This window comes from Siniperca chuatsi, linkage group LG23 (genome assembly GCF_020085105.1).
Source record: "Siniperca chuatsi isolate FFG_IHB_CAS linkage group LG23, ASM2008510v1, whole genome shotgun sequence".
Taxonomy (NCBI): Eukaryota; Metazoa; Chordata; class Actinopteri; order Centrarchiformes; family Sinipercidae; genus Siniperca; species Siniperca chuatsi.
This window is the reverse complement of record NC_058064.1, coordinates 17,908,889-17,935,615: the sequence shown is the minus strand read 5'-3', so window position 1 is coordinate 17,935,615 and position 26,727 is coordinate 17,908,889. Positions and strand designations below refer to the sequence as shown.

At 41.3% G+C, this 26,727-nt stretch overlaps 1 long non-coding RNA gene and 1 other non-coding gene across 2 annotated transcripts; one reads left to right on the top strand and one right to left on the bottom strand.

Annotated features, from left to right (window-relative positions):
* Positions 1-2,061: 2,061 nt before the first annotated feature.
* On the bottom strand, positions 2,062-7,869 carry LOC122871517. The gene is made up of 3 exons (XR_006376894.1): positions 7,488-7,869; positions 7,135-7,232; positions 2,062-3,378 (listed from the first exon to the last, which is right to left on the bottom strand). It is a non-coding gene; the product is annotated as an uncharacterized LOC122871517 (long non-coding RNA).
* On the top strand, positions 6,962-7,033 carry trnaq-uug. Its single transcript has one exon. It is a non-coding gene; the product is annotated as a tRNA-Gln (tRNA).
* Positions 7,870-26,727: the final 18,858 nt, after the last annotated feature.

Sequence of the window (26,727 nt, the reverse complement as noted above, 5' to 3'; positions counted from 1 at the left end):
TATATAGGTTACAATGTATATGTAGTAATTACACAAACACTGTCAACGCATGCTTATGATGTACACCTACAGTGAGCTCGTCCCAGGCTCAGGTTCTCATCAAAATGAGATGTATGAGATAACAGTTTACTGTTGAAATTTGGCCAAACCCTACATCTGAACGTTTTGCAATCTTCCTGACTAATGTTCATCAACACTGTAAAGACATGACACACCAGTCGAAGAGGCAAATAAAACATGCTGAGCCAAATGTTAGGAATGTAGATGTGTAAATGGGTGGAGTTTAGCAAATATGGCTCGTTCAGTGACAGGCACCATATAGTAACCTAATTCAAAGTCTGCTTTCTCTGCCAGTGTGTCAACACCACCCAGTCTGGGCAAAGTTACAAGAAACACTCACATGTGAAAATAATATCAGGACCGGTGTCACCAGTAGACTGTAACTGCTGTTAATGCAGTTTCCATTCATTTAAAAAGCAAAATCTATAGTTAATTGAATACTGTACTTGTACAATTTTGAGGCACTTGTACTATGTTAGTATTTCCCCTTTGTGCTACTCAATACTTCCATCCACTACATTTCAGAGGGAAATGCATTACATTTTTTGACTGCTATAGTTATTGCTCTAGTTAAACTACCCAACAGTAGTTTATGTAAAGTAGTTCAAATGAAGTAATCAGAACATCAGCAATCAAGTTTTTGCTGATGTTTAGTGGTTTAACTATTCACCTTGCTGCAGTGATGTGAAGTGTACTCCAGGCTGTGTCAGCACACCATGACATGACTGTCGGGTGTGGTTAGAGGTGCAACAGAGCACACTCCTGACCACACCCAACCACACCCAGCTCAGAGGTACAACACACTTTCAACCAAAGGATGTTAAATGGTGTTAATGTACTCCTTTAAATATATATATGTATGTGTACATGTACAGTATATTGAGACTGAAATGTTCATTATTGACTTTGGAAACATAAAACACAAGGTCAATTTAGTAGCTTTCAGTTGTATTACACAATCTTCCTCAGCAGATTAAAAAGGCAAAATTTAAGTTCCTAAGATTTAAGAGAAGTCTAAGGTTTAGGTTTTATGCATCCTTTTGGAAAATCATATTTGATTTGCTTCTATATTTATGTAATAATCTAAATTACGTCTTTCTGTCGATTCTAACAGTCCAAAATATTAAGTAAATGTATTAACTAACATTTTCTTTAATGGCCATACGTACGCCTTTGTACAATAATGACAACTTACAGTGTGCTACATGCACACCATAATTAGTAAAAATGTCCTTATGAAGCTGTAGATGCTCCACTTTACATGGTCTTATGACGGTCCTCCAGACATTGTTGGATAACTTAAAAATGTGTGGCGGCAAGAGAACAGACAGTATTAAATCCCTTTGATGCAAAAACAATATCTCCTAAAATTCTAAAATGGAGGGGGATTTTGCTAGAATGTACAGTTGTCATTTAAAAAGGCTTAGTCGTGTTATTTTCATGAAAGAGACAGTCACAGCCAGACGGAAATATGTAAGTTATTGTACAAGCAGGGTCAGGAGACTCAGACAGGGTCAATATGGAATTCATAATGTGAATCCACGGAGTGGCCCGAGCCTCTGGCACCACAAAAAGGTACAACAATAATAATACAGTTGCGTCTGAAGTTTTGTTTGTTCGGCTAGAGCTGCCGTTTGCTCTGCTCTCACCCTCCATGTGTTTTTGGATGTTCCTGTCCAGGTGCTGCCGTTTAGGTGGAGGTGAAGTCTCTCATAACCTGGCATAACTCAACACAATTAGAGTTGATGTCAGTGACTGTGTGAGAAACAACAACTGAGGGTGGAGACCAGAGAACAATGGACACTACAACAATCATGTTTCATGATGTGTTGACAGACAAAAAATTACACATTTGGTGCCAAGTGCTCTTTACTGTAACATTTCTGCACTGCACTTCCCAGATATCACTTGTCAAACTGTGAAATGACTGCGTAGTACTGTGAATTCTTTTCTTTGTCTCGTCAGTCATGGTGGCCAGCTCTTCTTCTGTTTATTCCAAAATATTAAACATGATACACATCTCTTCCTCTGCAGTGTAGCACTAACAGAGGAGCCTTTCATGAACTGGATTACAGGCGAAACAACAAAGAACAGGAAAAGGCTTTTCTTTATTTGATAATGTTGCTGCACCTTACTTGAATAACAGAACTTGACAAAGTCACTAAATAAGCAATGCATTTACCTGCTGGTGCAGTTTTGCTATGTCACCAAGCCTCATGACTTATAGGGTTGTGTACTGTAAACACTGGTGTGTGATGGTGTATGGAAATATGAATGAACATGAGGTGCCTGCAGATGTCCTTTTCAGCTGGAAACTACTGCCAACGATTGTTCAGTTCATTCTCCTTATTTGCTTTAAATGTGGAACCTGTTCTTAGTGTGCAGGAACACAAGCAGCTCAACATTATAAAACCAAACACAAGGCCTACCCCATTTCAAAGGCTCCTTCAAATGCAGGGGGGAAATGCAACAATCTAAAGTTGGACGTCACAAGCGCCCTTCAGTATCCCATAATCCATTGTGTGCCAGAACATTGTTTAGTGGTGCAATCAGGCGATTCTTTTGAACAGGAAATGTCACAGGATCCTGACATATTTCCCAGGTATTTGCATTCAGGTAATAATCAGTCACAGGCAAATATTTGACTTTGAACACACCAATGAAGGAGCTACTGCAGGATGTAAATAATGGACACCAGAAATAAACTCCATTGTTTGTTCACGGCCTATACTTTAAAGTTACAGGGATGTATGTACCATTAACCTGGTCCACTGATCATGAGTTATTTAAATATCTCAGCGCGTAGGTAGCTCGAAACTCCCAGTTTTCCTCTGGTGTTTACACTTTGTTGGTCATTTGAGGGCAACTTCCTGAGGGGTGTTTCATAAAGGTTCAGTAAAGCACGGCTTATTGAGAAAAGCACGTCTTGAATTAACCTAACAAACCGAACCAAGATCAGTCTGTTTCATATGGTTTGGAGCTAATGTGAACACTCTAAGTGAAGTCTGGTTTATTTCATGCATTTGAAACACAGACGTGAGACATCAAGCGCTGATCCCATTAATTCACAGTGAAGAAAATGGACATGTTAAGACAAAACTGCAATGTTCGCAGTTACAAAGCAACACATATTAAACATAATATAGAGTGAAAAATTACAGAAAAAAATGAACAAAACTACAGCAATTAAAGCAAAAGAGAGCATTTGGCAGCATGTTTTAGACCAGCAGTACAGATGAACTTGGCACTGCTGAACCCCTCTGTTAGCTCAGTTTGTTGCAGTGCTCTGCTGTAATTACGTCACCGTGAGTTCAAGTCCTATGGGAGTGATGAAAATGAATATACAAAATGTATTAGAGAATAAAATGACATCAATAATAATAATAATAAACTTTATTTGTATAGCACCTTTCATACAAGAAATGCAGCTCAATGTGCTTTACAATAAAGAAATTGGTAACGCTAGATTACAGCCCACAACGTACAGATGTACAGAAGATGGAGTGATGACGTTTGCGTCACTTAATACATCTGATGATCTGATTATTTTTCAAAATGACCATATTACCAACAAACTGTCATAGTTAGCCACTATGCCCCCCTGATCCTCATGTAACCCGGTGTTTCAACCCTTCCTTATGTCTCCTGGCTGTCCCCTGTCTGTCATTGTTTTGTATTTGTATGTCTGTGTTCTAGCCTTTCTTCCTGGTCGCCTGCCTGCGGCTGATCACCGGCACACCTGCATCCCATCTTCATCAGTATCCACTATTCATATACCAGGCACTTCCACTCTATCGCCGCCAGATCGTCCCCGTACATGTGTACGCAACTTTTGCAACGGCCACAAGTGAGACACGATTAAAAGTGCTCCTTATTTGCCAATTTATAAATCCCGATTTCTCTCTGTCTTAGACACACTCGCTGCCGGTGATCACCGCCCCAGACTGCTCATCGGATCATCCAGATATCTGTCACCACGTCAGTCTCGCCGTCCAGCCGATTCCGCCTCCATAGCCTGCCAGCTACTCGCACTACACGTCCGGGTTCAATAGTCCTCCGCCTGGTCGGCTCAGCCACCTCCACTATGCTCGCCATTCCAGAGCCAGCTCGCCTCGTCTCCGTCCGGAGCGCCGCCAGTCCCGTCCCCGACCCGGCCCAGTCGAGTCCCCGAGGCGGCCACCAACTACACGGAAATACTTGCTTCTCTGCTACTATCTGTCCAATAAAGGCTGTGTTCAACTTACCGTGCTCTGTCCCATGTGTTCTGTGTTGGGGTCCTAAAACCGGTCATACGACAGAACAATCTGGCCAGCATGGACCCAGCAGGTGCCAACCCGGAAACAGTTCCGCTCCATCAGGCGATCGCCAGCCAGGGGATTCTTCTGGGCCAGCATGAGCAATTACTACAGGCTCTCGCCGAGAGTAATCAGGTCATGGTTACTCAGCTCACTCAATTACCTGGCCGAGTTTCTGGACAGACTGAGGAAGGTTTTTGACCATCCTGACGACGGGGGCAACGCGGGTAATGTGATCCATCAGGGGAATCAGAGTGTCGCGGATTACGCAGTAGAATTCCACACCCTGGCCGTGGCCTCTGGCTGGAATGGGGAGGTGCTCATGAGAGCGTTTGCAGCCGGCCTCAATGAACCACTTAACGATGAGCTAGCCACTCGAGAGGAGTCCACCAAGCTGGACGCGCTGGTTTCGCTGTGTATCCGGCTGGACAACCGCCTGCGCGAGCAGCGCCAGGAGCACGCCGACCGCGCTCACTCCCATCCTTCTCGCCACGCGGCCCCCTCCTCTCGTCCTGTAACCCGAATGGCCAGCCTGACCGCTGCTCCGGAGCCATCGCCATCGTTCACCAACCCCATGGGAGAGCCGATGCAACTAGTCCGCACCCCTGTGACTCCCTCTGCGGCCGAACGCTGTCGCCGCCGACTCGACTCGCTGCAGGGGAGTGTCTCTACTGGGGCGACAAGGGTCACTTCCTGGCAAAATGCTTCAGGCGACCCAAAAGACTAGGCTCGCCCATCGCAGTGGAGGTTCGAGTGAGCCACAACAACCCCCGTGACCCAAGTCAGCCCAAACTACCCAGCCACCCTATACTGTCAGAATGAGCCTCTCCCGCTGCAGGTGCTAATCGACTCTGGAGCAAAAGGGAACTTCCTGGACGTTGAGTTGGCCCGGCAGGCTGGTCTCTGCACCGAACCACTGGACACTCCACGTAACGCAGAGGCACTGGACGGCCGTATCCTGGCCCGAGTCACCCACAGTATGGTCCTGGTGTGCCTGGTGCTCCCTGAAACCACAGGGAAAGCATACAGTTTCAACTCATCTCATCCCCAAACACACCACTGGTGCTGGGTTACCCTTGGCTGCAGCTGCATAACCCCCACAATGACTGGGCAAAAGGGAAAATAATGGGGTGGAGCCCCTTTTGCCTGGCCACCTGCATGCGATCTGCCCAGTCACCACCTGAGAGCAACACTACTTCGCCGAGCGTGGCTCCCCCGGACTTGTCCTTAGTTCCCCAGGAATACCACGACCTCTGTTGAGGTATTTAGCAAAGACCTAGCCCTATCCCTGCCACCGCATTGCCCGTACGACTGCGCCATTGACCTCCTCCCCGGGACTCCCCTGCCAGCAACCCGACTCTACAACCTTTCGCAACCAGAGAGAGAGGCCATGGAAAAGTACATCGGGGAATCCCTTCATGCTGGACTTATTCGTTGTCCTCCTCGCCAGCAGGGGCAGGATTCTACTTTGTCACCAAGAAGGACAAGACCCTACGCCCCTGCATAGATTACCAAGGCCTAAATCAAATCACCATCAAAAACAAATACCCGCTGCCGCTGATCAACGCCACCTTTGAACTACTCCAGGGGGCCAAGGTCTTCACAAAACTGTATCTCCGGAATGCATATCATCTAGTACGCATTAGAGAGGGAGACGAGTGGAAGATGGCCTTTAACACCCCCTTGGGCCATTTCAAATATCTGGTGATGCCATTTGGACTTACCAACGCCCCGGCCGTCTTCCAAGCATTAGTTAATAACGTATTGAGGAACTTCCTCAACTGCTTCGTTTTCGTCTACCTGGATGACGTCTTAATCTTTTCCCCAGATCCATCCAGCCATGTCCACCATGTCCGGCAGGTATTGCAGAGGCTTCTGGAGAACCGGCTCTTTGTAAAGGCGGAGAAGTGCGAATTCCATGTCAGCTCCGTAAGCTTCCTTGGTTACATCATTGAGGGCGGTCAAGACGCAGACCCGGCCAAGACGCAAGCAGTGGCAGATTGGCCAACGCCCACCACCCGGAAACAGCTGCAGTGTTTTCTTGGATTTGCCAATTTTTACTGCCGGTTCATCCGCGACTATAGTCGGGTAGCAGCTATGCTAACCAAGCTCACCTCTCCCAAGATCCCCTTCATTTGGGACCCGGGGGCTGAGGCGGCCTGGACCCAACTGAAGGCCCTCTTTACCTCGGCCCCAATCCTCATCCAACCAGACCCCACACGACAATTCAGGTGGACGCCTCGGACGTCGGCATCAGGGCGGTCCTCTCTCAGCGTTCCCCACCAATCAGAAGCTCCACCCGTGCGCCTTCTTCTCCCGGCGACTCTCCCCGGCTGAACAGAATTACGACGTTGGTAATAGAGAGCTTCTGGCCGTCAAGTTGGACCTGGAAGAATGGCGGCACTGGTTGGAGGGAGCTGAGCAACCGTTCGTCGTGTGGACAGATCACTAATGCAGCATTAACTAGCCCTGCCAGATTTGTGAGTGCTCACCTGTGGTCACTTGATGACGATGTGCAAAACACCTGAAAGACTCACCAGGATACAGATTAGAAATATTCTTGTTTTAAGTTTGTTGAAGTAGATATTATTGTTGTAGCTTGTAGGGGTTCCATGGTGTAATGGTTAGCATTCTGGACTTTGAATCCAGTGATCCGAGTTCAAGTCTCGGTGGAACCTCACATTAAGAGGAACTATAGAAGCTGTTGTCCCAGTACCTCACATTACTGTAGAAAGTGCTCTTTCAAAACACTGATGTGAAATGGCATTTCCCATATCACCTTTTGTCTGTGAATGCAGCATTAGTTAGCTGTGCCAGGTTCGTGTGCGCTGGCCTGTGGTCACTTGGTCATGATGTTGTCCAATCCACTTGAAAGACCTGCCAAAATACTGCCTTAAGTATGTTGAAATACAAACATTCATTTATTAAAGTTCTTGTCTCAAATATTATGAGGCCTGATAGCTTGGTAACTAGGGCTAAAATATTGATTATCAAGGGCCAGACAATTACTAGCTAAAGTTAAACTTAGCTATCTAAGTTAGTTACATTTTTCCACAACGTTATCCTCTGAACCACTGGTAATGTTGTATACTGTCCCTGTCATGAGCTATGTAATGTAGCTTAATGTCATACATTAAGTCGTCCAGCCGATTCCGCCTCCATAGCCTGCCAGCTACCCGCACTACACGTGTGGCTTCACTAGTCCTCTGCCTGGTCGGCTCAGCCACCTCCACTACGCTCGCCAGTCCAGAGCCAGCTCGCCTCGTCTCCGTCCAGAGCGCCGCCAGTCCCGTACCCGACCCGGCCCGGTCGAGTCCCCAAGGTGGCCACCAACTACGCCGAAATACTCACTTCTCTGCTACTATCTGTCCAATAAAGGCTGTGTTCAACTTACTGTGCTCTGTCCCGTGTGTTCTGCATTTGGGTCCTAAAACCGGTCATACGACAACACAAACAGGCCTCAAGGATAGAGCTCAGCTCCTTCATGCGGGAGACCAAGGTTCACGTCCCATCCCTGCCAGTCATCAAAGCATGTGAGCGGGTAGAGCTGACAGTGCTTTAGATTACAGCCTGCATACCCTGTAACTAATGTAACGGGGAACTACCTCCACATATATATCTAATTTACTCTGTAACTACAGAGAACAGTTTGTTTCTATTTTACTTGCCTTAAAACATAGATGAACAAACTTAATTATCTGCACAGTTTGCTGTCATCAGAGTATATTAACCAGCCAATAAAGAGGAACTGTGGATTAAAAACTAAAATGAAGTTGAGCCTAAAAACTATCCTGACCAGGACCATGTTAGTCTGGAGTAGTATGTTTAAATGGGAACTTTGTTCAGACTTATTTAAACCTACATTGAAACAAAATGTACTCAAGATAAGCTTGATTCATTGAAATAAGACTTAAGGCTTAAATAGTGAAAAACTTGCTTCATGAAACACACCTCTGGTGATGAACTTGGGAATTCTGACTATCCAAAATGTGAAACGCACTGGTGGCATTTGTTGAGCGTGGCTGTACACTAAAGGAAGCTAGATACTCTCAAACTGCCGTCTCATCGGCGCTTTCAAATGTTATCAGATGGTTGGCTTCATGATGTAATGTATTTTTAGTGGGAAAGCTCTTCTTTTAAATTTACAAGGGGTGACTTTTGCTTGAATATGAAAAAGTTTGTTAATGGTATGCATGGTGCATTCTCTATTCCACAAACAGTAGCATTTACTAACAGCATGGATTCAGTACACACTTTAATAATGACATTCAGTGGTCAGAAGGGTTAAAACCATAGGTTAAAACCCTTGGCCAAAAGTTAATCTTTCATTAAAATACCGTTCTCTTGAATCTGACTTAATCTGTAAATGCGGTTATGTATACAAAGGAATGTTTAAACCCCTGAGCCTCTGAGTATTTTCAGCATTTTTACCCTGAGGCCTATTTGGGTGCAAACAGGAGTTCCATACATTTTTAACCAAGATTGTTATTCTCATAAAATATTATAATCAAGTGATAAAAATGATAAAGGGCTGCGTTAAACAAGGAAATGTGATACAAACAAGTGCGTCACAGTGAGTTCTGTGATCTCTGAACAGTGCCTGCCCCTGGCTCTGCAGGTACACAAATCAGTTTTGCTCCACATTTCACGCAGAATTGTCATTTGTGAGCGATAAAAACAGCATTTGAGACTCGTAGCAGCAGATTCAAACAGCTGTTGGCCTAGCTATTGACTAGAAAAATATCCAAGAAAAAAAATTATCTGTGAGAAAATATTGTACAGGTGTGAATGAATTCACATACTGATTTGCAGATGTGATTTTGTCCATGACTTCACATTGTTTTAAAACGAGTGTGTGGATGTGTTTTGCACCATATTCAGCATGCAGCAACTGTAGAAAAAATGTTAGTGTATGAGTTTCTTGATTTGTGATTCGTAGCAAAGAATATGTGCACCTGAAAATTAAGAATTTGAGAAGGTGTAACTGTTGTGTTTGTGGGAAAGAAAAAAAAAATCTACAAGTTTGCAACTCCTAAAGCGTTTTTCTCTTCAAATTTACTGATACACATGTGTGACTATTTTCTACAACTACAAATTCCACTGTCACGGGTGCTCAGTTGTTTTGCTCCAATGATACCTCCATAACACACCCACCAAACAAGAGAGAACATGCCTCAAACTGTTGCACATCGTTTCGAGGAAACAAGTTGTTCAACCCGGAAACTGTAGCCAAACAGTGCAAACCGTTTTCAGATTGAACGTACCCCTGAATTCACTGATTGGTAACAATTCAAGATCTGAATGAAAACAAAATTCAGGATTTCAGAAACATATATTCAATAAAGTAACAACATTCACTAATAACAGCAATCTTAAAATGGGATATTCAATGTATTTGAAAAGAATCTGCATAAAAACTGACATTTAAGATATATCCCATTTAAGATGGAAATCAAAAACATCTATTACCAAATAATTAAAATGAGTATTGCTTAGATTACATTTATTATGATACTCTCGCCCTAAAACACATTATGCCAAGGAATCCCCTCATTCAATTAAAACGAAAAAAAATCAATAAATCTTCCTTCTGTTGAGTAAAGCAGATCACCACTTTGTTGTGGAGTTCTTATCTTTTCAGTTCCACAAAACTTTGTTGCAGGGATATCAGGCTTAAAATCATTCAAAACAGACCGCGGAATATTCATCTCTATCATTTCTTCTAATAGAGCTTTTGTGCTCACAGATTCTTTAAGATCTCTATTGTGATGTTTTTCCATTGGACAGTAATACCAGTAGCCACCACCACCACCACCACCACCCTAAGAAAGTTTTGAAATTTCCCCAACATTAAGATCTAGATGTAGTGCTCAAAAATTAGCTAGTCAAGTGAAGTTAGAACATGTTGTAGTATTTCATGAACAGCCATGTGCAGCAGGTCGAATTTAGCATCAACTCAAAGAACTGTTCAAACAACTTAGAAAACCCACAAGTTAGCTGATAGTCGTCATTCCTTAATGGCAAAAAAAAATCCATATTAAAACTAACAATAATTGAAGGACAAACATTGAGGGATGCTAAAATATTTAAAAAAATATAAGAACAAATGTAATAAAACTCAGCACAGGATACAATTGTTTTGCATTTTCTTGCAAGAATTTCCATTTCCAACAGTTTATGGGACACAAAGATAAAAATGCTTTTCACCCACTGGTTGACAGGTCCGGGTGGAGAGTAGGATTCTGATGACTTTGATGTGTCACATTCCCTAACCTGGCCCTCCTACTTTCTCTCTTCCCCAGAGACTCAAATTAACTGTCAACACTTTGGCCCCATCCCTCACTTAAAATCCAGTGAAAGTTAATATGACATACAGCTATAGAAAAACTAAGCTACATTATGAGGAGGTCTGGAACAGATCAGGGTATCATTTTGAACAACAGGGAACCAAAAATGACTGTCTGTAATGTTACGGTAACAGATATGTGGGCTAATCTCGCATGCAGGTCTGGTGAGATCTGCAGCAGGTGTTGATGTTTTTACAGGTTTCTTTTTTTGAGGGGGGGTTTCCATTGCAACATAACTTAACTGCAGGCGGATATGCTGTAATGAACAGTCACGGCTGGATAGTTAAACGCTATCATTTGGCAACAATTGGGAACATTTAGCTATTTAGTACAACTGCTAACACACTGAGACAGCATTTATGAAAATCGTTAGAGAGAGTTGAGAGTTTTTCAGTCAGAACATGGTTTGATAAAATGTTAACTACAGCCACACAGATAAAGCTCCCATCCACCAGGCATGTGAGTTAAATAAACTGTGCTTAGTCACTGTTAGTTACGTGCAGTGTTGTGCAAGTTCACACTTCACAAGCTCAACGTTCAGTTCACACAGATTAAAATGAATTAGTTCACGTTCATAGTTCACAATTTGGAACTAAATTCACAGTACCAAAAAATTAACTAGTTCACGTTCATTTCTTCCATTTTTTTCCTTTACAAACTGCTGTGAGTTTGACTTGGGTGGAGGAACTTTGTGGCTGTTGGCTCATCTTACTTACTCGCCTTTATTGATCCCTTGTGATCATCATTCACTCGCAGATATTTCCCAAGACTGGTCGGATGCGTCTTTTCAAATATCTGTGACCCATGAAATTCTGTGACCCAAAACTCCGGCATGCAGGGTGCCGTAAAACAAAGTGTGTAAGAGTTCACTCTCGCGGGAGTGAACAGTGCTCACTTTCACATTCACTTACATTCACATTCATTTACATGAGCGTGTTCAATGAAAGGCGCGTTCATGCATAACACTGGTTACAAGAACGTTTCTAACCATTATTCGGCACACCAACATGGTCCAGAAATTTTCATTAATATTTTTATTGCCAATTAGCCAAGAATGGAAAATAAAACCAATTTCTTCAAAGGAAAAATAAGAAAACAGTATTTTACAGAATATAAAGCAATTAGACATATCTCCATCGGGACCTTCCATAATGCTTCAAATGCTGTTTATACATTAAAGGCTCTTTTTTTTAATATAGGTTAAAGGTATAGACACATAAATGAAGAGTCTGATTTATAGATTAAGATTATTGTGTGTGTTCTCAGCTAATCATAACTGAGAAATAGATAAGTTTACTCCTGTGTTAAAGAAGATCATGGCATCCCAGTGTATTCACACCTGGCTGAAATCAGGTCAGATCAGATGAGAACCATCTGGGAAATATAACTGTACTGGTCTGACTTTGCTTGAATGAGGGTGATTAGTTACATTTGAGATTTTTCTTTTTTTTTTCTCCAGCTTTCTTAGAGATCACCCATCAAACACCAGTGGTAGTACTGTAACATCACATCTTTCAATTTTCTTTTCTTTGTTGTTCAGCCATATTATCTATCGCTGCTCATGCAAACAACCCAGTTCGGCTGTGTTTATTTGGGGCTGTGTGATTGTGGGAAGTCAAACAGGGGAAATGTGTTCTGTGCACTACAGCTACTGAGATGGGGGAAAAAAACATGATCGCCAACACAAAGTCTTTGTTTAGATATGAGCCCCAGAGCTTGTAATTACATGTTTAAACAGCTAGCATTACTTTATCTGTATGCTAACGGATATAAAAAATAATTCAGGCTAAGAATCAGATTTAGAGGTGTCTTAAGAAGATTTTGATCTGATAAAAGTAATATTTGATGCTTGTTGTGGGGGCGGCCATGTTCATTTGATGTCACTTAATGAACTGGGCTTTGGAAAAACACTCCCAACCTCCCAAGTTGAGTCGTCCCCCCCCCGAGCAGGGAATCCCAACTTTGAAAACTTAACAGAGAGCGACCCTCAAATTCAAAACTGATTCTTTTTATTTCTATGGAAAATATTATATAACATAATTCCAGTGTCCAGTTAAACTAACATGTCTATAGTGAGTCAATGTAAGAGTCCTGTAGATGGAGGAGCGCACGTTAGGTACACACTAGAGATTAATTAGTCTTATGTACTGTGTCACACTGCTCTGCCAAATACCTGCACTCACAGTAACACACATGCACAACAAACTGTGTTGACTCACCACTCATTCATTTCCAAATCATCTCCAAGAATAGCTCTGCTGCACTAAAGTAATATCACTTATTCAGAGATCTGGGCCTTCAAAACCAAACTGATGTGGTGTTTGTTGTAGAAGCACAGTTACATCTCAAGCCATAAATGATATTTTTTAAACTGAAACATGTTTCATGTTTGCTTTTTTGCTGGTGTAGGTACTTATGTTTTCGCGTTGCTTTCTGTACTGAAAACTTTTGTGTATACACAATGTCAATTTATTTGAAAAAAGGAGATAGCAGGGGGAACAGCTAGCCTGGCTCTGTCCAGAGCTTAAAACAAATAAAAAATAAATAAATTTTTAAAAATCCATCTACCAGCACTTCTAAAGCTACCTTGACAACCTCACAATGACAACAAGACTCTAGGAAGTTGCTGCTCCCGGCTAAGAATAGCACATTACTCCTTGAAAACCACACATTGTCGTTGTTACCCTTTGGTTTTTGTTCAGAATAAACAAAAAAGACATAACGTGAACTTTAGAGGTGCTGGTAGGTGGATTTTGTTACCCCCTGCTTCCAGTCTTTATGCTAAGTTAAGCTAACCGGCTGCTGGTTCTAGCTTTATATTTACTGTACAGACATGAGAGTGGTATCAGTTTTCTCATCTAACTCTCAGCAAGAAAGTGAATGAATGTATTTCCCAAAATGTCAAACTATTCTTTAGCATGTTTTGTTATTGGCGCAATACATGTTGTCAAGATATTTTAAGTCTGGCTTTAGTCAATTTTTATCATGACCATTTTCTACACTCGACATCATCGTCTTGAACCCTTTCACCTCTGACTCAGACACTTGATTGTTTTGATGTGAAACTGTTCAACAATTGATTTCTTCACATGTGACCCTTCAACAACCCTCTGATCACCTTTTCAACTCGACAGGGCAGAAAAGGCGAGCAGAGCTTACTTGTCTTCTGCTCATCATGAATTCCCTAATTACAGCAATTTTCTTTGGAAGGCTATGGTGACTTGATGTTCCTATTAGTCATGTTAAATCATCCTCTCTTGAAATACCTTTCTGTGCTTACTTTGGTGGGAAAAGACAGTGATAACAGGCTTCTAATACAGGCTACCTAAATCAGTACTGTCCTTCCTACCCCAAAATAATGTATTTTATATCACCCAGTTAAAAGAGCAACGCATCTTAAAAACATACATTTCAGACGGTAGTAGTCCAAAGGATAGAGCAGCTTGCTTTCGAGTTGGTTGATGCCGTTTTAAGTGCTGCAGACAAAAACGAAACCAGGACTGACACACATTTACGTTATATGGTGCTTCTGGACTTTACTAGAACATTGTCTTACTGTAGACAACACTTGGCTTCACGTCACCGCCTCTTTCCGGCATCTGTTTGCGTCCTGTTCATCTCGAGCTGCAAACAGGAAACTGTCACAGCAAAGGCATTTTATTACGCTTCCTGTGTTGAAGTGGTATTACCATACTGAGACAAGCAGGGACACACAGACCAGACAGGATCTCAGAGGTTATCACATACTGACCGGACTTTGTTTCTCACTCAGCAGCTATTTGAAAAATGTATCTCCAAAGTACAAGATATTTGTTTTAGGGGAAGAAGAAAAAATCATTTTGTAAAAGAAGGTGTCCTTTTTATCAATTTTTATTTTTATCTCTCATCTACTCTGATCTGCTTGTACAGGCATATTTCAAAGCTGCATGTCAAAATCTAAGCCTGGCTTAACATTTGCTTTAGGGACTGTAAGAAAATTATTGAGGTGGGGCATTTGGTTAAACCTTATGTTTCACTTTATTAAAAAGCAAACCCTCCCCAGTGTAATTAATATTTTCTTTAAATCCTCTCCTTGACTAAGAGAAAAATTGCAACACCCTCCTAAAATATTATAAAAATATTGAGTTGGTACAATTGTATTTTGTCATCAGTAACTAAAAGTGCATGAAAATGACGTCTAGACATAGCAAAGCACACCTTTATGACTTGTGGCATACTTAAAAGTCAATGTTTTAATGTAACAACATGATTTTTAGTCATGCTAGCAGCTTGGCTTTAGGGATGGCAAAGTCAATCGGTCCACGACTGTGGTCCAGACTGAAATATCTAAATAACCATTGGATGGAAATCCATATTTTGTACAGACGCAAATGTTAGCATGCTAACATGCTAAACTAAGAATGTTGAACATGATCCAAATTGTACCAATTAAACATCAGCATGTTAACGTTGTCATTGTCAGCATGTTAGCATTTAGCTCAAAGCACTGCTGTATCAGTCTTGTTTTACAATAGTTCTCACAAGAAAAAATACATAACCCTCCCCCTTTTTGACCTGCCATTCCAATAATTTTCAAGTCAAACAGGGACTTGATTATTGTCTGACAGTTCAAAATTCAGAGTTACACACTGTGACCGAAAAGAGGAGCAATGTGTTTTGTTACTCTGCATGTGTGTCTATTCAACACTATTGGCAGAGATGTGGGTTACATCCTGGCATAAATATGCGCAGCTAAAACATCAGAACTGAGAAGGCCTGCAGGCTAAATGAAGGCTAATGAGAGTCACAAGTCATTATCCTTAAACATTGGAATGTCATCAAAAATGATCCATCTCTAAATAATATCAGCTCAGTGCCTCTCTTGATCATGTTCAACGTTCAGACTGGTTCGTTCAGACACTACAAAACCACCTAACACTGTTTCCTGGCTGTCAAATCAACCCACGGGCTTTTTCCGCTGCTGCCAGTGTGCACATGTTCTGACTTGTACTTGTTATACTTGTATGTTTGTAACTTTAAGATGTATCTGTGTTCACTTGCTTCTGATGGGATTACAGTGCATTGGATGTGGCACTTGGACACTGGCTATGGCAACTCCCACTCTTGGATCCATTATCCAATGGATGTGAAATCCTCTTCAACCAATTATCCAATGACAATTGTATGCCTGTTATAGGTTGACTATATATGCGTTTGCCTTATGTCCATTTTTACTCAGCTGGAGGCACAGTAGGTTTGAAACTTTAGTCTGTTTGCACAATTAAAGGCTGCAAATGTGCGTTCAGCTTGTTGTCCTCGAACTGAAAAGCACCTGATTCAGCTGCATACTGCTGGAAGATGTGCGGAGAACGCTGTGTGTTTGTGTCCGCTGCTGAACAGACTAATGTCTAGCTAATGTCTAACAAGTGTTATAGACTCTGGTCTGCAAAAAGAAAAGTGGCTTTTCAGGAACGACCCTCACTCTGGAGGCAAGTTGTATACTGTGTGTGTGTGTGTTTGTGTGTGTGTGTGTGTGTGTGTGTGTGTGTGTGTGTGTGTGTGTGTGTGTGTGTGTGTGTGTGTGTGTGGATATCCTCCTAATCCTCTTAGTCGCTGCAGCTCCACTAATTCCTGTGCCATAGTGGTGCCCTAACTTTACCCTGCACTGTGAACCGAATTACCTCTATCTGCCCTTTTTTCATTTTTTTTCTCCCCGCTGGTAGCGAGAGACTTTCAGACTCGATTCATGTTTTAAGAGCTACACTATCATGCACAAATACACAAACACACATGTACTGCCCCACAAAGCCAAACAGCTGGAGCCGTGTGAGTGGTGAAACTGAGACAACTAACTTCACAGTTTTACCTCTTTGTCAGGCCAAAAGTACTCATGATGCTGCAGTGAATAGCCAGGGTTCAGTTATAATCTAAACACAAAATCATGTTTAAAATAAATAAATAAAATGGAGCAGTACTTCTTAAATCAATTTAACAGAAAAGGAGATCAAATGTTTTTATCTTATTTATGAATTTTATTAAATTACAAAGCTGAAATAAATTGCCGTTTTTCAGTGTTGGTGTCTTAAAGTCTCGGTGGACAGAGTGAAATGAATGAATTTAACCTCAACCATTCAACAATTGTTTGGAAATGTAAATAAAGTTTTTTCCAATTGACAGTCAAACACACACCTCCTCCTGCCCTGCTAGCTAACGGTCAAGAGTGGTGTAATATGATGGTCAGGGTTAGCTGGTCGCCCCAAATCACATTAGATTGGATAAATGTATGTATACGACCCTGAGTTCAAGATCAGTCATGAAATGACAGGGATTTGGATATAAATCCACTCAGAAATGATTTTTTTTTTTACATTCATGTTTAAAGAGATATGTGAACAATTACCACAGGTGGAACAGGATTCAAACTAAAAAAAATATATAAAAATTATTTTTATTTCGCTGTGTCTTTAAAGTAAAGCGTCAATAATTAGCTAATTAGCTAAAGCTAATCAGGAAGCATTACCTACTGATTATGTTCTTGAATCATGTCATGATGTGACAATTTGTAAATTAGATAACTACTCTAATGGAAGGCATTTTTAAAGTCACCTAACATGTGGACAGCATTGTCTGTTTCAACTGAAATGAAAATTAAACCCAGTTGTAACCCATGGCCTATAAAAATAGCCACTTTACTACTACTACTTTTATGTATGCAGTGTTGCGTAAATTCTCCAAATTGCATTTCTGGTAAGTAAAGAAATATGCTTGATGGTTAGCATTGTTGTGGCATGATCTCTGACACATTTCCCTTCCCTTTATCTGAGTTTCATTCTCTACCTCTCATTGTAAAAAAAAAAAAGTGCGCATCCCACAGCAGCCGAGCAGAGGCGAACAGGGAGTCAGCGGGTTCACAGGACTGACTGAGGTCCATCCTGGGTGGAAAGTTTTTGGAGTGTGAGGCGGGCGGCCTCCCCTCCCCTCCGGGGCCCCTAAGGCTAACGTGATCCCCCCATTTGTGCTCCTGTCATAAAGAATGCGCCCGCTAAACCACTTTCCCACCACTAAGAGGATTACTAAGGTAATGCTCCTGAATCAAGAGATGCTCTGACACATCTAGACATTGGGAAGCTGAATTTAATAATTCATGTTGAAAGCTAGAGTGAGATTTTACCCTGTGGACAGGGTAAACATTTGGCTTAGAGATGCTAGCTAGTTAGACATCTAGGCAGGTTCTGAATCAAAGAAAGGGGAGGGAAACATCTAAAATTGGTAGTGATTCCAGCCTTGCAATGTGCATGCAGTCACTTTAGTTGTGGTCTTTGTCACTGCTTACTCTAGTGTTGTCCTGAGGAGGCACCATGAACACCACCAATTGAATGAACCGCCAATTGAGTTTACTGTAATGCACGACCAATAATTTATCCTTGGGTCTTTCCAGTATTAGCGTTTTATATTTAGTATTAGTGTTTTGCTGTTGCCTCTTTTCTACATTTTTACATTTTTATCAACAATCATTTGAGCATTTGCCTGCTTTTTATTTCTCGTCACGTGGGGGATACTTTCACTAAACCAAAACTCTTTCATGAACAGGGAAATAAAATGAGGCATGAAGAAGTGTATTTTTCATTCAACAATTAGCCCACTTTATTTGTGTTTCAAAAGAGCCTAGTTCTGATGTTGGGCCATAATACCCACTAAGAACCCACACATGGTAGTGCTTTACGACAACCCAGGAACTATCGGGGTCGAGTTTGCAATACCAAATATTGGTGACGCTGAATTCCCTCCAGACTGTAGACAAGCACTTCACGGTTCTTCGGATGTTGTGAAAATAAAAATAGCAATGCATAAAACAGACTTTCAGTTCCTGATTTCATTTTTGAGTTTAGTTTCTGGTGCACAAGTAGAAAGTTTGGTAGGATATTAAAAATAGTAATGGCTGACACCAGTTTTATTAAACTAAGTTTCTGCATCTGACCAGAGATGAGATAGAAATTTTGGTATATTGCATATTGCAAAGAAACTGACTGACTTAAGATACAGACTAAAACCACCCAAATGACTCTTGTCTTCCTAATGCGCTTTATGTGCAGTAACATTTAACCTAACATTTGGATGGGATGGGGCAGGCATGGGAATCTGTCTGGAAAATTAAACTGTGATTGTGACATTTAAGACAAATCTGCTAGAGCTCAGTCCAAACTGTGCAGAGAATCCAGTGATGGTTGTTGGGTTTTCCCACTGTGTTAGGAGGTCGTGTTTAGCTAAGGAGTGTTTACGTAGTGACCCTGATCCTGTCGCAGGCCTCATGTCCGATCAGGATCAACTATGCCTCTGTGTGAGTGTGTGTATGTGTATGAGCGGCATGACAAAGTTTCCAAAAGATAACTTACTTCCTCTTTGACGACTTGTTTGCTTTTCAGTCTGATGGCCACCAGCTTCCTTTGTGTCGCCAGCGTCGAATGGCGCTTGCATTCACGCACCCGATACCCACAAAAAAAGGACACACTCACACACACATTTAGACATGTGCAAACACCCCTACAAAACAAGGAATGTAAAATGAAAGTAACAGTAATTATAGAAAATTCAACAGTCTTTGGGTATAAACTGTAAAGTGTTCTATAGCTGCATGAATCATGGTGTTGCAAATTTGCCGAAATCCAATGCAAATGTAATTTGTCTTATTTTTGAAAAATCACTACTGAAAATGACCAAAATGCTCCTAATTGTTGGAACCACAGGAACAAACGTATGTAATTTCTTGCCTGGTGGATGATCATGAACCAGGACGCCATCCAGATTCACAGCAGTGTCTCCATCCCAGCTTATCCCATACTCTTCTCTCTTAGTGGAAATAACCCAGATACCCCGCACATGTTTGACCCCTACAGATCTTCGCATTAACTTTTTGTTCGCACCTAGAGCCAGTGGAGAAAAACCCAACAGCCTTTATTTTCCTAATAAAGCATGGCCGATCTCCAACTTGGGGGGAGAAAAAAAGTTGTCCGTCTATATTGTAATACAGATCCTCCTTAGAGGTTAACTGTTCCAAGAACTCTCACAGTGGGGCTGGGGTGAATAAGGTTGAGGAGCAAGAAAATCCCTGGTCTAAAGTCAGGGAAAATGAAAAGTTAATAAGTATAGGCTGGGGGGAGAGGGGCAGGTGGGGAGCGCTGGTGTTAGCGATCTGGTCTGGACGCAGGAGGGGGGCTTGGTGGGAGACTGGCACAGTTAAATTTGATGTCCTGAGAGGTAGTCATTTGGGCAGTGGGCAATGGATTTACATAAGAAAATGGACGGCTGCCAAAGAGGTGATTAGCTTTGGGGTCGGGGTGATCGGGTACAATCATTGTAGGTGAAATGTCACATCCAATGAGACAAGTGACATAGGATTGATGTATGTAAACTTCTACTGCATCCACAAGATGTCAGAAAGTTGGAAATTCTGGCTTTTAAAGATAAGTTATGGCTAACGTGTTAGCAATCAGTTGCCTATTTACACATCCAGCAGACACATAGCAACATTAGCATTCATTTGGAGTCATGTTTCTGGCCACATGACGAATGTTAGTCCAATATTCACAATCTTTTTAGCTTTGGTTTGATCTCCACCAACTCCTGAGGAAAATATCTGGCTCTTTAGCTGTTAAATGCTCTACTATGTTCACCAGGTAGCCGCTAACCTTGTCTGTTTGCTGTTTGGTGCTGAGCAGGTAGTGTACTGTGAGTTTATCACAGCTTTTTCGCTCTAAACAGCTGGCTGTTGCAGTGCTGAGACTGAACCAAACATAAAACATGCCCTGGTAGCTTACCTGATGTGAGCGTGCGCACCATGTACTAAGGCTGAGTCCTTACCGGAGCGGTCTTGGTTCGATTCCAGCCTGGGCCATTTGCTGCATGTCATCCCCTCTCTCTCTCCCCCATCTTTCCAGTCTCTCTTCAGCTGTCCCTATCTAATAAAGGCAAAAAGGCCCCCAAAAAAAAAACTTTAAAAAAGAAAAGATGCAGGCTGTAAAACCAAAACAATGAGTGATTATTCTCTGTGGGTTCAACACTACAAGCAACCCCTTTTACATTACACATACACATAGTCATTTGATCCACTGTTAATAAACAAATAATATAGTGCAGCTTTAAGTTAGTTGACAAGTTAGACATCCTCCTTTCAGGCTAAACAATGTATCATGAATATAAGAATACTTTTACTGCATAAAAGACTGTTGTGTTGTGCTAGAAGATGCGCATGGCAACTATCATCTCATGCTTCCATACCAGTCAGCTCACATTGATGAAAGTGCATAGCGGGAAGTCTGGGGAGAAGCAAAGAACCAATGTGTTCTCTCCAGCTACTGCTCTCAGCTCCAGTACAGAACTACTGATACTGCTTTCTGCTCAGTGGGATGGCCTCCTCTACTGACAGTGCTGTCAGAGCAACTGCACAGCATTAACATTTATCACTGAATTTATTTTCTTTCACATGGGAAAGCGTGAGGAGCGCACATCAATCAAACACTAAAATGTTAGTCTCTCAGGTAAAATGTGTTATGCAAACTCAATGAACAAATTAAAAACAACAAAGTTGTAAGCAGTCCCACCTTTACAGGTGACTAACAGCTGCTAAAGGCAACATTGGGCATTGTGGTTGATTTAAAATGTGTTTTTAAGAAAATAAATTACTCTACATATATGTAGTATGTGAGTATGAAATACAGAGGTAGATGGGTGTGGTTGTTAGATAAGAGAAAATTAACCCCAGCCACAACCAGGAACCACAACAAACCAGGATCCTTCATCAAACCAAATGACTTATCCTGCAAGTCCAACCAGCCTGAGCTAACACATGTAAATGTTGTTTATCCTGTTCTGGGAAGCATGGACTTTGTAGACTCTGTAGCCTTCTGAAGGTAAATGTTAGGACCACATTCAGGCAAACATTTATAGTGGGAGGTCATTCTATCTATCCACCCATCCCTGTTATCTATGGGCTCCCACAGTAACACTGCAACCATGTGTACAGTTTGCTTTCTTTTCTTTCTTTGCTAACGGCCCTATCTAGAGTCAGTGTTTGTTTTGTCCATTCTGGACTACTGTAGAAACATGGCAGTGCAACATGGCGACCTCCGCGGAAGGGGACCCGCAATCTGCCTCCCATCACCTCTAAAGCGCACTGATTAACATATCTCATTAGTTTAATCCATACGTCCAAACGTCAAAGTTGTGGTTTTAAGGGGAGTTAGCTAGCTGTTTCCTCCTGCTTTATGCTAAGCTAAACACCTCCCAGCTCTACCTTCATATTGATTATATAGATATCTTATTATCTTATTATTCATCTTATTCTCGTCAAGGAAGTGAATATGTGTTTTAAAAACAAAGGTCACAAGCATTCATAAATAACTCATTGTATAATCAGAATAAGGTTACCTGTCATCTTCGTCAGTTTTTGTTACTAACTTTATGAGCATCATTTCCTTCTGCGCTCTACAAGCATGAGGAACTACTGGCTGTAACTGTAATATTTCTTCATTATGACCAACCTTTTCTGCTTGGTGTTGTTTCCTGGAGTGTGTTCTGGTAAACATTTTTTTTCCCATGTCAGTTCATGGCAAAGGACACGTAGAGTTTAAATGGCATTGTTCTCACCTGGATCAGAACTTGTGTCCTACTAACGAGTATAATAACAATCTTTCCATGTATAAAAGCAAAAGATGTAGCCTTCTCTTTTAATTTCCATGACTGTTTCTAATCTTCTTGTTTCTCATGAAACCTCTGTGGTTTCTTTTTATGGATGATAACAGGATTTGTCTTATTTGCTACAAACAAAACAAAAAAAGCCTGAGAACATGGACAGACATCTACACTTACTATCTTTTTCTGCGAAGGTGTGTGCAGACACTTGCACTTGCACTTGCAACACATACAAGTTTGCTGAGTGCCACTGTTGTGGGCTTGCAGACAGAGGCAGCTCATTAATGCTACAATACAGAGCCTCAGTGCAGACGGTGTTACAGTGAGAGCCTTGTTTCTGAAACTTATCAGCATCAGCTCTCAATGTACTTGTGAGCTACCCACATGACAAAGTCAGCACTATTTGTAGCAGCAGCTGGAGTTGTGGTAGTATTAGTAGCAGGGCCCGGTCTAATAGAAACAGCAGAGTTGTAATAATGGAAGTACTAAAAGGACTGGAAGTGTAGTAGCACTAGCGGGAGGAGTAGTTTGGTGTTAGCCAGCTTGTATCAGCTTCCATTCACTTTTTTCCACCTTTGGACCAGCCCTTGTTGACCGTTCTGACCGCACCCTCTCTCACCTGTCTGGCCATGGACTGCTCCCTGAACCCATGACCAGATCTTGCTCCACTGGGTACACCCACATCATAGCAAATGTTGTGTGTAGATGTGTATTTTTCTGTGTGTATATGTGTATGGATGGAGGTAACAAGGCACCGGTGTTCAGACGTCCCCTCCTGCACCCCTTGCCGCCGCTCCAGTTTCCTGATCCGTCTTAGATCTGCTGTGTCGAGCTAAAGCCCCAAACAAAGGCTCATACACAAAGAGCCACACACAAACTTACTCATGTGTGACTGAGGGTGGAGGAATGCACAGTGTGTGTGTGTGTGTGTGTGTGTGTGTGTGTGTGTGTGTGTGTGTGTGTGTGTGTGTGTGTGTGTGTGTGTGTGTGTGTGTGATTTTAAATATATGGTGTTTCTTTTTTTGTAATGCTAAAAAACAATAGGAAACATCTCATTCCTCCATCTGGGCAAAACACCAACTGAATGCCATGACTGAACTAACAGTCTTTTTATTTAATTTTATTTTAGGTGACTGAAATCTTGCCTATTCAAAGCAAACTATTTAATGCAATTAAATTCTTGTGCAACTTTAAAAAACAAAGCTCTGTGCATAACACCTGAATGACAATTGTGACATAAAAAAGAACATCGTTTGTTTTCCAACAACTTTTAGATCAAACAAGAGAAACCAGCTTTTCCTGTTTTGTTTTGCATCTTCCTCAATAAAATAAAGAGAAATGGGTTGTCTTTACGATAAATGGCATTAGTATATTCTGTCAGACAATATGACAATAGCTCAACTTTGTGAAACTGTTAACTGTATATTCCAAAACTTGCCTTATCATCGTGGAAAGCTGTTCTCTGCAGATGAATGTGTGTAATTTGAAGTTGTGTCACAATATCACAAAGCCAAAATGAATGTGAGGCCATGAACATTTTGTGGAGCCATTCAGGTTGTAAAGACATAATGACCACGCATAATGTGTCAGAGAAGAAAGTTCTCTTTATTGTCAGCTGCTGACATTTCACCTCGACCTGAGGCAGATTCATAACACTGACTTCACACACTGGACTGCTTATGTGTAACTTTTCGTTTGTCATCATTCTTTAGTGAAATGAGCTTCCAGAACAACTGGACTCAGTGTGAGTCAGGTTTGATCATGCACCCTGCTGAAGTGTCTATGAGTATGCTGAACTCTGTATGTGACCTCTGATTTCTCTGTAGAGAGGGAGCAAGATCACCTAGAAAACTCCCCTGCAGGGATCACTGCACTAAGACATTAATATGATCATTACATCATTATGACAGATGATTAGTGGTGCTGGCAGTAGTACTAGTAATGCTGAACGTAGTAGTGCAAGTAGCAGTAGTAGTAGTAGCAGCGGTGGTGGTGGTAGCACTAGCAGAAGTAGTAGTAGTAGTAGTAGTACAAGTACTAGAAGTAGTATGAGTAGAAGTAGCAGTAGTAATTCCACTACAGGTAGTAGTACAAGTACTAGTATCAGTAGTACAAGTACAAGTAGAAGTATCAGCACTAGAAATAGCAGTAGTAAAAGTAGTATAAGTAGTATGTGTAAAGGTAATAGTAGTAATAGATCAAGTACTAGAAGTAGTAAAAGTATTAGTACAAGTACTAGAAGTAGTATGAGTAGAAGTAGTAGTAGTAATTCCACTACAGGTAGTAGTACAAGTACTAGTATTAGTAGTACAAGTACAAGTACTAGACATAGTGCACACAGTAGTAGTACAGTACTAGATAGTAGTACATAGTAGAAGTAGTACAAGCAGAAGTAGTAGTAGTAGTAGTACAAGTAGTAGTACTGGTGGTTAGTATAAGTACAGGTAGTAGTAATTATGTTTTGGTAGTAATAGAACATGTAGCTGTCCAGTAACAACAACAGTAGTAGTAGTGGTGGTGATAGTTATTGTAGAAGTAAAGACATTGAGAAGAGTTGTAGTGATGTATCATTAGTAGTAGAAGTAGAAGTATATGAACAGTAGCAGTAAGAAGTTGTAGTAGTAGCAGCAGCAGTCGCATCAGAAGGAAGTGTTATATTTATATGTGGAGATCTGTGGAATCAAAGATCCATCCACAAGCCTGCCTGATAGTTGCCAGACTGTACAGTTCTCAGTCATCAAAGCATTAATAATAAACTGGAAACCAGAGCTGTGGAAGATTTCACTCCCACACACACATACACCTGACCAGTGAGGAGAGCCAACTGCGTGAATGAGGATCAGGATGGCTGCTGTCACATGACAGCGTTTGTGTGTAATCTCCTTCAGACAGGGAGGTCTGCTTTGAAGCTCCACTTACGCCCTGATCTGGAGTGACAGACATCCAGGCCACTTTGAGTCCACTTCACCTTCAAAAAGTGGTTCAAATGGTTCTACAGTGCAACTATGGAGTTCAACATGAGTGGTAACCTTATTCTGTTTTAAAAAATAGAGCAATGTCCTATAACAAATCATATATGGAAACAAAAACATGTCACACAAATCTATAAATCACTATAGAAGTGACTCCCAGCGTACCTCTGCAGTTGCCAGGGGGTACATGGAAAGATTGTGGAGACGCTCAACTAATTTGAGAAAAAAGAAATTATATATATATATATATATATATATATTATTTTAATTTTTTTTAAATCCACATATTGAGTCAGATGTATCACTTGAACACTACGTGTTGCGATTGAAAGTGCATGGAAACTAGTTAGCAAGCTAGAAAAGTGGTCTAAACATTTAGCTAAATGTAATGGATAAAAGGTTTTATTAGATAGCGAAAAGTAATGGATGGAATGCTTAAATAGACAGCTAAAGTGACGGATATACCATCGAAATAGTTAGCTAAAAGTAAATGGTTGCATAAGACAGCTGAATTAATGGATAAACAGTTGCGATAGCTAAAAGTAATTGGAATATCAAAACATAATGGATAAATAGTTGAAAAGGCTAAACGTAACAGATAAATAGTTGAGATAGCTAAAAGTAATGGTCAAATAGTTGTAATAGTTATTTAAAACTAATGAATAAACAGTTAGCTAAAAGTAATGGCTAAATGGTTGAAACATCCAGCTTCTGCTCCTCCAAGTGGTAGTCGTACCAATGCAAACTGACAAACGCAGGCCTCTGAAAACATTAGGCTACTGTAACAAAAATCATTATATAATTAATAATGTTAAATAACATCCAGTTTAAAATCAATTCAAATGAACATGTTTGGAACATGATGGGTGGTGTCGATGAAGGGGTACTTGAGTTCATCTGGCAGGGCTGTGGGGGTGCATCTGAAAAGAAAGGTTGGGAACCACTGCCCTATAGGATTATTACTCATGTCATAACTAATAGAAAAACTCTGTTTTAGCTTATCATATTGTTAAGTAAAACGCTTATCGCTTAGAGATTTTATTATCATATGGTGACTTTTGATGTTCCTATTATGATCACAGAAGGTGATGTTAAACTCTGACAAAACTGAAGTTATTGTACTTGGCCCCAAACACCTCCGAGACACATTATCTAAAGACATAGTTGCTCTACATGACATTGCCCTGGCCTCCAGCAGCACCGTAAGGAACCTCAGAGCTATCTTTGATCAGGATTTATCCTTTAACTCTCACATGAAACAAACCTCAAGGACTGCCTTCTTTCACCTACGCAACATTGCAAAACCCAGGCACATCCTGTCTCAAAATGATGCCAAAAAACTAGTCCATGCATTTGTTACTTCTAGGCTGGATTATTGCAATTCCT